This window comes from Equus quagga, chromosome 2 (assembly GCF_021613505.1).
Source record: "Equus quagga isolate Etosha38 chromosome 2, UCLA_HA_Equagga_1.0, whole genome shotgun sequence".
NCBI classification, from domain to species: Eukaryota; Metazoa; Chordata; class Mammalia; order Perissodactyla; family Equidae; genus Equus; species Equus quagga.
In genome coordinates, this window is record NC_060268.1 from 45736469 (window position 1) to 45750676 (window position 14208).

A 14208-nucleotide genomic window follows, 5' to 3' on the forward strand; every position below is an offset into this window, starting at 1 on the left:
TGCATGAAAGCTTGCTTTCTTTCACTTTACTCCATCTTCAACATTCCCTGTCTCAATAAGCAGCCTCACCGTCTATCTAAATGAAACCTAACTACCGATAACCTCTGCTTGTTTTGCTCTGCCCCTGTCCCTCACCACTTAATTGAATCAGCGTTCAAGCAGGGTTGGTGCTACCTTTGAAACTGTCTCAAGTCTGAAGACTAATTCCTCTACCTGCACCCCTTTCTAATTCTGTCCCTCATTATCTCTCTCATGGGCTGTGAAAGTAGCTAAAAAGCTGGTCTTGTCTGGGTCAGGTATCTCCCATTCCTCTCTGCAATTGATGGGGTTCTCTGTGTAAAGTGTAAATCGTATTATGCTAAACAATAAAGAACCCTCCTTTTTAGATAGAACATTCGTCATTTGGAGTGTGTCTGATGCTTCCTCATGATTAGACTCGGCTTGTGTGCTCTGTACTAGGGCACTGCGTAGGTGATGCATCCTTAGAGTATCACCTGTGGAGGTACAATACTCATCTGTCCCTCGCTAGTGACACTAATTTTAGTCACCTGGTCAAAGTGCTGTCCAAATGAAAATAATTTCAAACTTACAAAAAGTTGCAATAATGAATACAAAGAATGCCCATATACCCTTGACCTAGAGTCATCTATTATTAACATTTTACCCCATTTGCTCCATCATTTGTTCTATTTCTCTATCTATATAAGTTTTTTTTCTTAACTATTTGAGGATGAGTTGCATACCTCATGGCCTTTGACCCTTAAATACCTCACTTTTTCATTTTCCAAGTTAGAGATATTCTCTTATATAACCACAATGTACTCATCAATACTAGTAATTTAAAAGTGATATTTATTTTTTTATTTTTATTTTTTTCTTCAGGGAAAGATTCACCCTGAGCTAACATCTGTTCCAAATCTTCCTCTCTCTTTTTCTTTTCCCCTCTCCAAAGCCCCAGTACATACTTGTATATTCTAGTTGTAGCTCTTTCTGGTTCTTCTATGTGAGCTGCTGCCACAGCATGGCTACTAACAGATGAGTGATATGGTGTTGCACCCGGGAATGGAACCTGAATGCTGAAGCAGAGCATGCTTCACAGAACAAACTTTAACCACAGAACAAACTTTAACCACAAGGTCATCAGAGCTGGCTCCAATATAATATTTTTATCTAATCTACCATTTGGATTCCAGTCTTGTCAGTTGACCCATTAATGTCCTTTATGCCATTTTCCCCTCTTACAGGATCCAGTCTAGGGGCAGGCATTGTGTTTAGTTTTCACGTCTCTGCAATGTCCAGTTATGGACTGAATGTTTGTGTCTCCCCAAAATTCATATATTGAAACCCTACCCCCCAATGTGATGGTACTTGGAGGTGATTAGAGTTAGATGAGGTCATGAAGGTTGACCCCTCATGAACGGGATTACTGCTCTTATAAGAGTCCTGAGAGAGCGTGCTTCTCTCTGCTTTCCGTCACATGAGGATATAAGGAGAAGACAGCCATCTCTGAACCAGGAAGTGGTGGGCCTCCACCAGACGCCTAACCTGCTGCCATCTTGATCTTGAACTTCTCGGTCTCCAGAACTGTGAGAAATAAATATTTGTTGTTTAAGATACTCAGTCTCTGGTATTTTTTGTTATAGCAGCCCAAAATGACTAAGACAGCTCCTTTAATCTAAAATATTTCCACGGCCTTTCTTTGTCATTTTTAACGAACACAGTCTCCCTCCTTTTTTTGTTAGCAGAATGTTCCTCATTTTCGCTTTTTTGATGTTTCCTTATGGTTGGATTCAGGTTGTGTAATCTCAGCCAGAAGAATGCATAGATGATGGTGTGTCCTCCTCGGGAAATTCCATGGAGCCACAGAATGTTCATCCACCTCACTAGTCATGCTGATTTTGGTTACTCTGTCAAGTTGTTGTTCGATTTCTCCACTATGTGGTTACTATTTTTTCTTCCTCACAATTAATAAGCAAACTGCGGGGAGATAGTTTAATACCATACAAATATTCTTCTCTTCATCAAAACCTTCTCCTAGATTTAGCAGTTGTTGATGATTCTTGCCTGTTGCAGTCTTTACTATGATGATTGCAAAATGATAATTTTCTGACTCCCATCACCCCTCCTCATTCACAAGTTGGTTATCAGCATTCTACTATAAGGGACCTCCATTCTCCCTCATTTATTATCGGTATAGACTCATGAATTTTAATTTTTTTCAATGGTTTATAATTCACCATTATACTTAAGTATTTTGGTGTTCAAATTATTCCAGATTTCACCACCTGGAACCCTTTACTGCTAGCATCCTGGTCCCTGTGACATGACCTCATAATTTATTTAAAGTGCTTTCTTACTTTCTAGAATAACAAGACACAAGACATTCCAGGTTCATATTTTATCTACTCGGCCCCATTGCTGAAGTCAGCCATTTCTCCAAAGGGCCTTGTTTCCTTTTAGTGGATAATAGTATTAGAGACTAAGATTTGGGTTTTAGATATTATCATGGCTACTGGGGTGTTTTTGATTCTTGGCCCTTTCAACAGACAGAGCTAAGAAATAGCTCAATGTAAATATACCTGTACATATACATATACAAAAAATACATACACAGACATTTAACATACATACGTACAACCATACATACACCTGTATGTTTGCCTGTGTACATTACATGTGTAGACATATTTTAGAAATCATGAGTTCACACTGATACCTCCAATTGAAGGTTCTTTCTTGCCTTCTTTCATGCTATATTTGTATGTTCCTTCTTCCATAGCGAGAACCCTGACTCCCATCAACATTAACCCATTTACGCATTTTCTCAATCCTATGTCTAAAACAATTTCAGAATTACTCTGCCCATATTTTTATAATTAAAAAAAAGTCCTAAAAAGAGTTCAGAATTTGTTTGCTGATCTCTCCTCACCCCACATGCTCAAACTTGGCCAAGACTGGGTTATATGGTCAAAAGTTGTGTTCATAAATTACATACGTTTGTTTCTTTCTTCTCTCCTTCCTTCTTTGCTTTTTTCTTTCCTTCCTTCCTTCCCCCACAGGGTGGTTATCATATTTATTTGAGACATAATTCATTTATTTGTTTCTTTCTGCTTTCAGGTTTACGGGGTTTTTTTTACTTCTCTTTCTTATTGATTTAATTCTAGATTTTGAACACATCGAACATTCACATGCTTTCCAAAGTCAAAATTTTTTTCCTTATTTCTCAGGCAAAAGGTAAGATACTTTCTATGTTCTTTGCTTTTTTCACTTAATATTAATCACAAAAATTACTCCATATCACTTCATAGAGATCCCCTCATTCGTTTTTACAGCTGTATACTACTCCATTATGTGAATGGACTTTCAACTAAATTCCTATGCTGGGATATTTAGATAGCTCCCTACACTTTGCAATTATAAACAATGCTGCATTTATTTTTTTTCCTTATTTATTTATTTATTTTTTTTGAGAAGGATTATCCCTGAGCTAACATCTGCTGCCAATCCTCCTCTTTTTGCTGTGGAAGACTGACCCTGAGCTAACATCCATGCCCATCTTCCTCTACTTTATATGTGGGACGGCTACCACAGCATGGCTTGCCAAGCAGTGCCGTGTCTGCACCCGGGATCTAAACCAGTGAACCCCACGCCACCGAAGTGGAACGTGTGAACTTAACTGCTGCACCACCAAACTTGCCCCTAAACAATGCTGCATTTAATAACTTTGTACATGTGTATTTTTCTACTGTTGGAAGTGTGTGTTCAGAGTAAATCATTAGAATTAATATTACTGGGTTGAAGAGAAAATGCATAATGCATTTTATTGCATATGTTGAAATTCCTTTCTATGGGAAAATATACTATTTTGCATTTCACCATCAATGTATAAGAGAACCTGTGTCCCCACAGCCTTGCCAACAGAGTGAAGTGTCAAGCTTTTGCATTTTTGCCAATCTGATAGATGAGAATATTGGTGTGGTTTTAGTTTGCATTTAACTTATTGTGAGTGAAGTTCAACATCTTCCTACAAGTTAAGGGCCATTTTCATTTCCCTTTTTTGTGAATTGTCTGCCTATGTATTTTGCCCTCTTTTCTACAGTATTTTGTGTTTTTCCTCAATTTTTAAAAGTTCTTTATATATTAGGTCTATTACTCCATTATCTGTGACATATATTCTACAATATTTTCTCCCAGTTTGTCATTTGTCTTTTTACTTGGCTTATTGTGGTTTTTGCCACTTAATAGGTTTTTATTTTTATATAATCAAATCTATAAATCTTTTCTTGTACTGCATCTAAATTTTTAATCATAGTTTAAAAATCTGTCATTATGTGATTTTAAGGGCTTGGGAAATATGCACAAAGGAAAACAAAATAAACACTCTGATAGCAGAAAAGGCAAAATACCTTGGGGCTCTGAGTAGAGTCACCAGATAAAATACAGGTTGCCTGGTTAAACTTGAATTTCAGATAAACAATGAGTAAGTTTTTTTAGTGTAAGTATGTCCCAAATATTGCGTGGGGTATGCTTATACTAAAATTTATTTATTGTTTTATCTGACATCCAAATTTTACTGAGTGACTTGTATTTTTCTAAATCTGGCAACCCTAGTCCTGAGGAAAGATAGCCCCAATTTCAGCGTATCCTTTTGTTATCCATTCAGATTCTTAGAAATAGACCAGTCCCCCTGACCTAGTCCCCTTGCTTTCCAAGGCTCTCTCAGGGTCATTGGTTCATCTGTGCAGTCACTATTCCCTCTTATGTCAGATGATTTCTGGTCCATCACAAACAATAACCGCTTTTAAAGGTAAGTAGGATGTAGTGCATAGAGCATAGCCTTTGGAATCAGATACACTTGGCTTTTAATTTGCCTTCAATCTTGGGAAGTTTATTTATTGCATTTGAGCCTCAAATAATGTCTACCTCACAGGGCTTATTTTATATAATTAAATGAATTAAATAGTGCTTACATGTTATAAATGCTGCATAGTTGTTATTTATTATTATTTACTAACCTCATAATCTCATCAAATATAGTTGATAGGTCTTTTTATCAGCTAAAGGGAATATGAAGCCCTATCTCCTGGTCTGTTAGTGAGCATACTCATCTCTCCGATGAGAAAACTGACACACAACCCATCCTCATGGTGCTGGGGACAGGGCTCTTCAATGATGCTGTCTAGTACAAAGATCAACCCAGCACACTGCGATGGGAAGTCGGGTGACTCCTCTGGGCAACGTGGGATGGGTTATGGTATTGGGAAGGAATGAAATGGACACAAGACAGAGTCAAGGAATGGAGGGCAGGAATTGACCAGGAGGTCAAGACAGACAGTGGAGAGACTGAGGCATAGAGAGGACAAAGGGTTAATGAATAAGGGAAATATAGGAGGAACAGAGTAAGAGCACTGTGGGGAACGGATTTGCTCATAGACCATATTTTCTAAAGTAGCTGTACCTACAACGTCATATTTACTCTCTGTAGTAACTCTGTGAGGTGAGCAGAGTAGATATTTTCCCCATTTTACAGAGTGAGATATCTGAGGCTCAAAGAGGTCTTTAAGTCGTTTGCCCAGGAGTGCCACATAAATAGATGCAGAGCTGAAATCAGATCCCGGGGCTCCTAGCTGCTTCCCCCACATGGCACCCTGGTACTTAGGAGCCCCAAGGACTGCAGGAAGGAGATTGAAGGGCAAAGATCTAAATGAACCCAGGGCATCTGAAGACTCCAGGGGCTTGTTCTATCCTGAGAGAGACCCACAGATCTGCTTCATGGTGGGGACCAGCATTTGGGTTCTGAATTGTTCCAATCCTTGTAAAAAACACAAATGGAATTCCCTCAGGCTTAAAAACTAGGATGCATGCTCTTCTAGATTGTCTCTCTTTGATCTAGCCAATCCTCCACTATTGAGAAGTGAACCATAAATTTGGTCTTACTTCACTTGTTCTCAAAACCTGCAGGCTACCCCCTTGTCACAGAAGCCGGAGCACAGCCTCCCATTGCCAAGATCATCTTCCAGAGTTTAATCCATGTCCTTTGAGTGAGGCCAACGTATTAATTGGCAGACAACCAGAGGAAGCACGATTTTCCTCTAACCATTCTGAATTCCTCCTTTGATGTCGGGTTACAATTCTCTCCTGAATGCTGGAGTACATACAGTTTCATCTGAATCAGATCCAGTTCTGATAACCCTGGGAAGCCACAATACTGCTAGGGGAGAAAGATTCCTTCACGCAATTCTTTTCTACAGCAAGAAGAAATCAAGCTACAAAGGATTGTCTTCGAAACATCAGCGCTTCTTTCCTGTAGCTTTCTGCTCTCTCTTTGAGGTCATCCTATTCAGTCTTGACCCCTCTTGGTTCATGTTCAGTCAAGAGTTAATGAAATCAGTGCATGTTCAGTAAAGAGTTCATAAAACACCACAGTCCCTAATGACAAAAGGAATAGTCTTGGGGGAGCAACAAAATACCCACGTGATCACTGATGTGACTTACACTTCTCTTGATTTTCAAAAGTGGCCGGGGAAGGACCACAGAGGTGGTGGGTGCTGGAGTGTATCAGGAATCTTGTGAGGGCTGAGAATGAGGGACTTTGTTCTAAAGGGTTATCTCAGGTCTCAGAGCGTGAGTTTGATGAGTGCACCTATCTCAAATGCCTACCTTTTTTCTCTGTATGTTTCCATCTTTATCGAAATTTGCTCCTTCTGTCTGAGAGGGACCTCTTAAGACAGAATTCAAGCAGAAAGTCATGCTTTATCACAGCAGTTTCCCTTCCACTTGAATTTCTACCATGTGCAATTTCTATAATGTGGCCCGTGTTCTCCTAGTTTGCCTTGTCTCTTATGCCTGCTAACTAGCCATAACACAATTCATAACCCTTGAAATATAACCATAATAATCTTCTCTTCTTTCCAGTTCTAACTGGCAATAGTAATCATAGACTGTGGTAGGCAATATCAGAAATACCCCACTCTCACCTCCCCTACCCTGGGTGATCTCTGCCTTTTGTGTAATCCCCTCATCTTGAGTGTGGTCTGGACCTAATAACTTGCTTCTAAGTCAAAGAATATGGCAAAAATGATACATGTAACTTCTGAGATCAGGTTACCAAAGGCTGTGATTTCTGTCTTGCTCTCACTCCCTCACTTGCCCTCTCATTTACCCTCTCACTTGTTCAGTCTGATGAGGCCAGCTGCCATTTTGTGAACTACCTTATGAAGAGGTCCACAAGGCAAGGAACCAAAGGAGGCCTCTGGCCATTAGCCAGTGAGGAACTGAGGCCCTCAGCCCAACGGGCTCATGACAAACTGAATCCCAACAACAACCAATTGAGTGAACTTGAATGGATACTTTTCTGATCAAGCCTTCAGGTGAGACTATAACTCTAGCCTTGTGAGAGACTCAGAGCAGAGGACCCAACTAAGCCATGCCCACAGAAACAATAAGATGGTAACTGTTGTTTTTAACCACTAAGTTTTGAAGTAATTTGTCATGCAGCAGTAGATAACTAATACAAATATTCTTACTCAACTGTACCACTAATTTGATATTGCAACACATCAGTTCAGCTCAACAGCTCCAGCTGCATCCCCTCACCCTCGTGAGGGAAGCCCATTCCATTCTTTGTACCTTGCTTTATAACATCATTCAATTTCCGTATTTTCTTGGCCCGCTCCTTAGTCTACTCTGCCACCACTCAACATCATTTCTGCTGTTGGCACCTTTGTAGCTCCTAGCCTTTTTCTTTCTCTTTATCCTCAATAGGCCTCAGCATATTCTCTCACAGTAGATGCTCAGTAAAACATTGTGGATTGATTTAAATGTTGACATTCATTTCAAATCAGTCACTTACAAGATTTATTGAGTACCTAATATATGCTAGGTACTAAGGAGGAAGTGATGAATAAAAACAGACACAGGCCCTGCCCTCATGGAGCTTTCCATCTGGAGAAGGAGGCTCATCACTGACACTGGTCAATTACACTGCAAATGTGTTAGGTATTAAGTTCCCAGAAGGAGAGGTAAAGGGGCTGGAGGAATATTGGAAACAAAGAGATGCTACCTAGTGAGGGAAATCAGGGGAGATTGTCTGGAAACATGGTAACTGAGGTAAGTTCTCAAGGGTGAGTGGGAGTTAACTTGGCAAATGTGAGCAGGGGTTGGGAGTGGGGGGAGGAGGGAAGCATTCCAGACAAAGGGAACAGTATGTGCAAAGTCTTTGAAGTACTTGAAGAAAGCCAGTGAGTCTTGAGATTAAAGAGAGAGGAGTATGATGTGAGACAAATGGAGAGGTAGGTGAAGCCCAGACCTACTCCTGTCTTATTCTTGGCCAACTTTGAATAATGAACATTACAGGAATATCCAGAAAGTTCTGTACTACAACTACATTCTCCTGGTAACGTTAAAGCCAAATAGATCTCAAATATTCTTTGGCTCTATTTTAGGGAATTGTTTTCTGAAACTTTCTTTGATGAGACCCTTAAAAGAAATTGGGACCATGAAAGAATGAAAAGACATGGCCCCTGACCACAAAGGGTGTGTGTTCTAGTTGAGGAATCATCGTGGAAAAACCTCAGTCTCTGAATGACAACAATACAGTGCACATAAAATAATAAACCAAATCCCTAAATGCTATAGGGCAACTCAAAATTATGTAATCCTAGAGGGAAAAGGGGAGATGAGTGAGAGGTAAGCCCCACTGAGTCTTGGCTCCCTGTAAGCCCACTTTGAAGCCTCTCTTTGGCCAGCCAGTGAGTATCCATCCTCTCAAAGATGTCTTGTGGCAGTCTGGTTATGAGAAGGGAAGAATAGATCTCAAAAAACAGAAATGGAGACAAGGTCCTATGAAACTGATAGAAGACGACAGGAGAAGAAAGCACCAAAGATATCTCTAGGGACCTCTGTGCTGAATGGCTTAAAGTCATTGTTCTCGTAGGGATGCTTCTGCTCATCTTATATGAAAATGATAGAGGATGGCAACCCCATACGACTCACATGCCTAGAACAAGTTGATGATCAATAGACATGCTGAACAATTTGAGGAAGGGTCATTCATCAGACAGGACATCCTTTATCCACTGTGGAGATGGAAGTTTCCACAGGAGGAATCACATTGTTTATGAACTCGAGGTGTCCTGGAGCCCTGCTGAGAGATTGTCTCTCTTTCCTCGTCTCCCTAACTTTAAGATGCAGCCAACTGTATCCCCATCAGACTTTGAACCCATTTTTATAACAAACTGAAAGTACTATATAGTAGTTATTTATGATTTCATGAAATCTTCTTTGACGGTATTCCCTAGCACTGTGCCTGGCATATGGTGGGCCCTCCAAGATTTATAGAATCAATGAATATGCGTTAAGGTCATTTCTCTGTAGTAATAAGACATGGGCTAATTTTAGAGAAAAGAATAGCAATTATGCTAAAGAACCAACCAGAGACCACTTATTCTCCTCCCCTTCTGACCCCAGAAGAGGACTTTCCTCTTTGAAGCAAGTGCTCAGCCTCTTCTGTAGCTGCCAGAGGAGATCAGAGGCCCCCAGGGAGCCAGAACCCTCTCTCCCCACCCCCACCACACAGGCAGCCCCATCAGAGCATCCTGGTCTGAGCACAGAGCCTGGGACCCTAGGCACACGTTCTCTGGCTTCTGCAGAAACGTTGTTCTCCATGGGGTGAGACCCAAGGAGCATGACTTAGCATGACTCAGTGAGAGCCCAGGGAAAGTGAGGGCGGCTGTGGTTTCTCCTCTTCCTGTGGAAAGGTCAGCTGATCCTGGGCCTGGGCTGCAAGCCTGACATCCTTGCTCTGTTCATTTGGCTCCACAGCCCCACCTCCTCCTCCCTCAGGGCCAGGATGACACCTCAGGGGACTCACATCTGAATCATCCCGGGAGATGGAGAGGGAGGAAATGAGAGGTGAGGACAGATGTTCTTTCCCAGCTGAGCGGATAATAGTCCCAGTAGTCATAATAACCAGCAGTCATTGGGCACGTCCGGCTTGCCAGCCACTGTGTGGAGGACGATGATGCACTGTAACTGAAACTCTTCCTGTTATTGCGTGCTTGCTCTGAACCAGCTGCTGTTCCTAGAGCTTTACAAGTTTTAACTCATTTTATTCTCACTACAACCCCATGAGGTAGGTTCTATTCTTATCCTCGCCATTTTACAGGTAAGAAAACTGAGGCAGGGAAAGAACAATTAACCTGCTCAAGGCCACAGAGCTGGATGTGGTAGAGCGGGGTTCTAATTCAGGCAGTCTGGCTTCAGAGCCGAGTCACTTAACTACATAAATGGATAAGCTAATCCTTGCAAAAGCCCCTGCAGAGGCTCCCCTTCTTCCCATGTTGCAGATGAGGAAGCCGAGGTTCTAAGGATGCTCACTGACCGGGGTGAGAGGGAGCAATTAACTGGGGTAGGAAGCACGGGACTGCATTCTAGTTCCAGAGCTTGAGCCCGTTCCCAGAATCCTGCTGAGCAGAAGCTCAAGGGGGGGTCTCTACCAGAAAATATTACTTACAAATCACCAGAAGGGCAGCGTGCTCAGGGATTCTTCTCTAGAAGATTCTAGGGCTGCTGATTTTGTCTTTGCAGGACATTCTATTCTCAGAACGGCTGCTGCCATCACCCACTAACAGGCCAAATGCCCCTCCTCAAAACTCTCACAAACACGAGGCAAGCCAGCCTGCCTCCCAGGACCACCCAATATGGCTCTCAGAAACTCACTCCAGGACCCCAGAAAGAGCTTGGGGGCCAGGGCACAGGCCCCGTCTGTGCTCCACCTCCTGGCCCTAAACTCACACTGAGAAGCTGGGATTCCAGATGAAATCCCCCACATGCGCACTATCTTCCTTCTAATTTCCAGCCCCCTCTGTTGTTTATTAAGGGTGAAAGTGGATGGTTGCCTCTTAAGGAGCATCAGGTGGCCTAGTCCAAGCGCACAGTGATTTTCAGGACTGAAATTTGCAATTATACTATAGGTTTGGCCAATGCCTGGTCCATGGGAGAGGGGTCCCATGACTAAGAAGAGAAGGTGCCACTTGCTTACTTTTCCTCTGGGGGAACAGTATTTGCGTTGATTCCCCTCCAGGTATGTGGTTTGAGCTACCTTGGCCAGAAACAGCAACTGGGCCCAATCTGCCGCTGTGTCCGCAGGAAACTTCACAAAGGTTTACGTATGGAAAGCATGTGGGGCCATGTCCATCTCGGCTGTGGGGACAGGTGAGGCACAGCCGGCAGCTCTGCTCTCAGCCACCAGACTGCAGGGAGAGGCCCTCGCCTCCCTCCACAAGGTGTTTGCAATAAAAGGGGCGCATTTCCTTCATTAGAAATAAACAAATGCAGACAATTTCATGGTGTTTTTTGGGAAAAGAGAAAAACAGTTTTCAAATGTCCTTAATGAGCGCCTCTGATGTGCCTCTGGGTGGGGCTGGCATGGGGAGGAAAGAAGTGGTGTATTTATGGAGAAAGCTAGAGGAGAACCCCACAATTCCACCACCAAGCCTCGTTCTCCAGACTAGAGGGTAGGGGACGACACTCACTTGGCTACATCATAGACCATCAGGGCTTGAAGAGACAGAGAGTCCAGCCTCCCTATTGGGCAGATGAGGACACAGAGCCCATGGAGGCCAAAGACCCACCAGCGCTTGGGCAGGGCTGCACCTGGAATCTGTGACTCCTAATCCCAGTCCCACCTGTGTGCTTCCTGGCACATTCCATCCCACGCAACCACCTCAACAATTGAACGCACGTCTACTCACGTGTGGTCGATGCTTTAAGGCAATGGTTCTTAACCTGGATTCATGTTATAAATGCCTGGGAAGCTTTGAAAAAACACCAGTAATGCCTGGGACTCGTACCCTGAGATTCCTGTTTCATGGGTCTGGCATGAGGCCCCAGCATGGGTATTTGTAAAAGCTCTATAGGTGATATTTGTGGTGTTAAGGATGACCAGGATTGAGAGTCACTACTTTAAGGAACATAAAGATGAAAACAGTGTGTTCCCTTTCTTCCAGGAATTCTCAGGGAGACAGGCAAAGATGTAAATAACTCCTAAGCTCGCATGCTAGGTGCTATAGAACGTCCAAGAAGAATACAAGTGTGATCCTGACTGAGCTATCATTTCTTCACCCAGAAGACTAACTTGGGTAAACACTACAGTTTATTCCACCTAAGCAAAGCTTACTTGCCTTTCCAGCCTGTCTCAAATCCCCCATCTTTGTAAAACCTTTCTACTTTTTTTTTTTTTTTTTTTTTGCAGGGAAAGCATCGCCCTGAGCTAACATCTGTTGCCAATCTTCTTTTTTATTTCCTCCCCAAAGCCCCAGTGCCTGGTTGTATGTTCTGGTTGTAAGTCATTTCAGTTCTATGTGAGCTGTCACCACATTGTGGCATCTGACAGACGGGTGGTGTGTTTCTGCAACTGGGAAACGAACGCTGGCCGCCAAGGCGGTGAGCATTCAAATTTAACCACTAGGCCATCAGGACTGGCCCCATAAAGCCTTTTTAACAAGACCCAAAGTACAGTTGGCGCACCTCTTCTCTGAACTCCTACACAGGCTGTAAGCAATCAATTCAGCACCAAGTTATATAAGATTTCTATTGTTACATTATAGTAATAATGAAATGAAAGCTTCCATTTATCCAGTGTGTACTATGTGCCAGCCAGTCTGTTTTATGCTTTCCATACGTTGCCACAAATATTCCCAGGAGCTCCGTGATGCTGGTGTCAATATACCCATTGTACAGATTAAGAAATTGAAACTCATGGATGTCAAGTACCTTGCCCCAAACCAGACAGTTAGTAAGACCCTGTGAATCCAAGTCTGTATGCCTCCAAAGTTCTTTCAAATGCATCATTTTATATCAAATTTGAGCACTATTTCTTTGTTATGACATGTACTCCTGGTATATTATTATGCAAGCTCTAAACTTCTTTGGTGTTCGTTCTCTTATTTAATCCTGACTACAGCCCTGTGACGAGCTCCATTTGGCGAGCAAGGGAATGAAGTCTGGAAAAATTAGGTCAAATCCTCAAGATCCCATAGCCTGACCATGAACTCAGGTGCTCTGATTCCAAGCACACGGCTATTTCCATTACTTTCATATGCCATATGCCAAGCTCTTTTCCTCACTGACCTGAAGACATTTGAGGGTCCAGACTGTGTTTTATGCAGCTCCTGTTTTCCCCATGGATCCCAGATATGCAGCCTGTTGCTTTATTAATTGATTTGCCAAGAAGTAGCAAGAATGTCCTCATGAGGCATCCTGTCCCTAAGGACCTGAAGAAAAAAACCCTAGCAATTCTTTTGGGGCTGGAAAGAACTGCTGAGAAGTCATGACTGTGGTTGTTTTCAGTGCCATGACTGAGTCATGTTCTAAAAAAAAAAGGCTTCCAGTCACTATTTTTGAAGGTATGATTCCCAACTATCTATATCAACTAACAGAAGCAAACAGCAATGTGGATTAAGTGACCTGGTCATGGGATCAGGGAATGGACCAGTGGAAGACAGAGAGACAACTTCCATCCACCTGCCCCAAAAGTCTCTGCGTGAGTCCTAGTCACCTACCTATGACATAAGTGTCTTTTTATTTATTTAGTCATATCCTACCTCATTTCCCAAAGACTCAAAGTGGTTTCCCATATGAATAGTGATAATAAGTAAAGGTAAAATATAAACAAGGAAAGACAACCAAGGCTAGGAAAAAATTTAAATGTAAAAAGTCAAGCCCAAGGAAAAATACTCTATTAGCCAGAGAGGAAAAACTACCTAAAGCCCAAAAGACTATAGTGCATTTAAAATAGATCTTGCGTGCCAGGGTTTAGTTGATGAGGCATTTTTAAGGGCTCAGTAACCCCCGTGGGGTTTTACTCCATGCTGGATATCAACCCAGAAGAATGATTACAGCAGTGAAACTCTAGAATTTATCCCTAGGATGTGGTCAACACACTGTATTCATGCATCCGTTGTTAGATGGGAGATGTGTTTTCCAAGTATAATGGTGCCAAAAAGACCACGTCAATGCTTTGTGCAGAACAGAACTTTTATTTCAACAATAAGTCTGAATCATGTCCATTCATTCGTTTAGCAAATATTATGACAATAATCTGCCAGGAACTGTGCAATGCACTGGAAATTCGATGGCAAATAAGACGCGAACTCTTTCCTAGAGGAGCAGACAGGCTTATAAATATATAATCAGCACAACCGTAAT

At 42.2% G+C, this 14208-nt stretch overlaps 2 long non-coding RNA genes across 2 annotated transcripts in view; one reads left to right on the plus strand and one right to left on the minus strand.

Moving 5' to 3' along the window:
• Nucleotides 1-11846, minus strand: part of LOC124235944 (uncharacterized) — a 65406-nt gene extending 53560 nt beyond the window's left edge. Inside the window, exon 1 of the long non-coding RNA XR_006887610.1 lies at nt 11754-11846. This is a non-coding gene — a long non-coding RNA (uncharacterized LOC124235944). The remainder of the gene's footprint in view (nt 1-11753) is intronic.
• Nucleotides 11091-12861, plus strand: LOC124235945 (uncharacterized). Its single transcript, XR_006887611.1, has 3 exons — nt 11091-11214; nt 12009-12140; nt 12254-12861. It is a non-coding gene; the product is annotated as an uncharacterized LOC124235945 (long non-coding RNA).
• The last annotated feature ends 1347 nt before the right edge of the window (nt 12862-14208 follow it).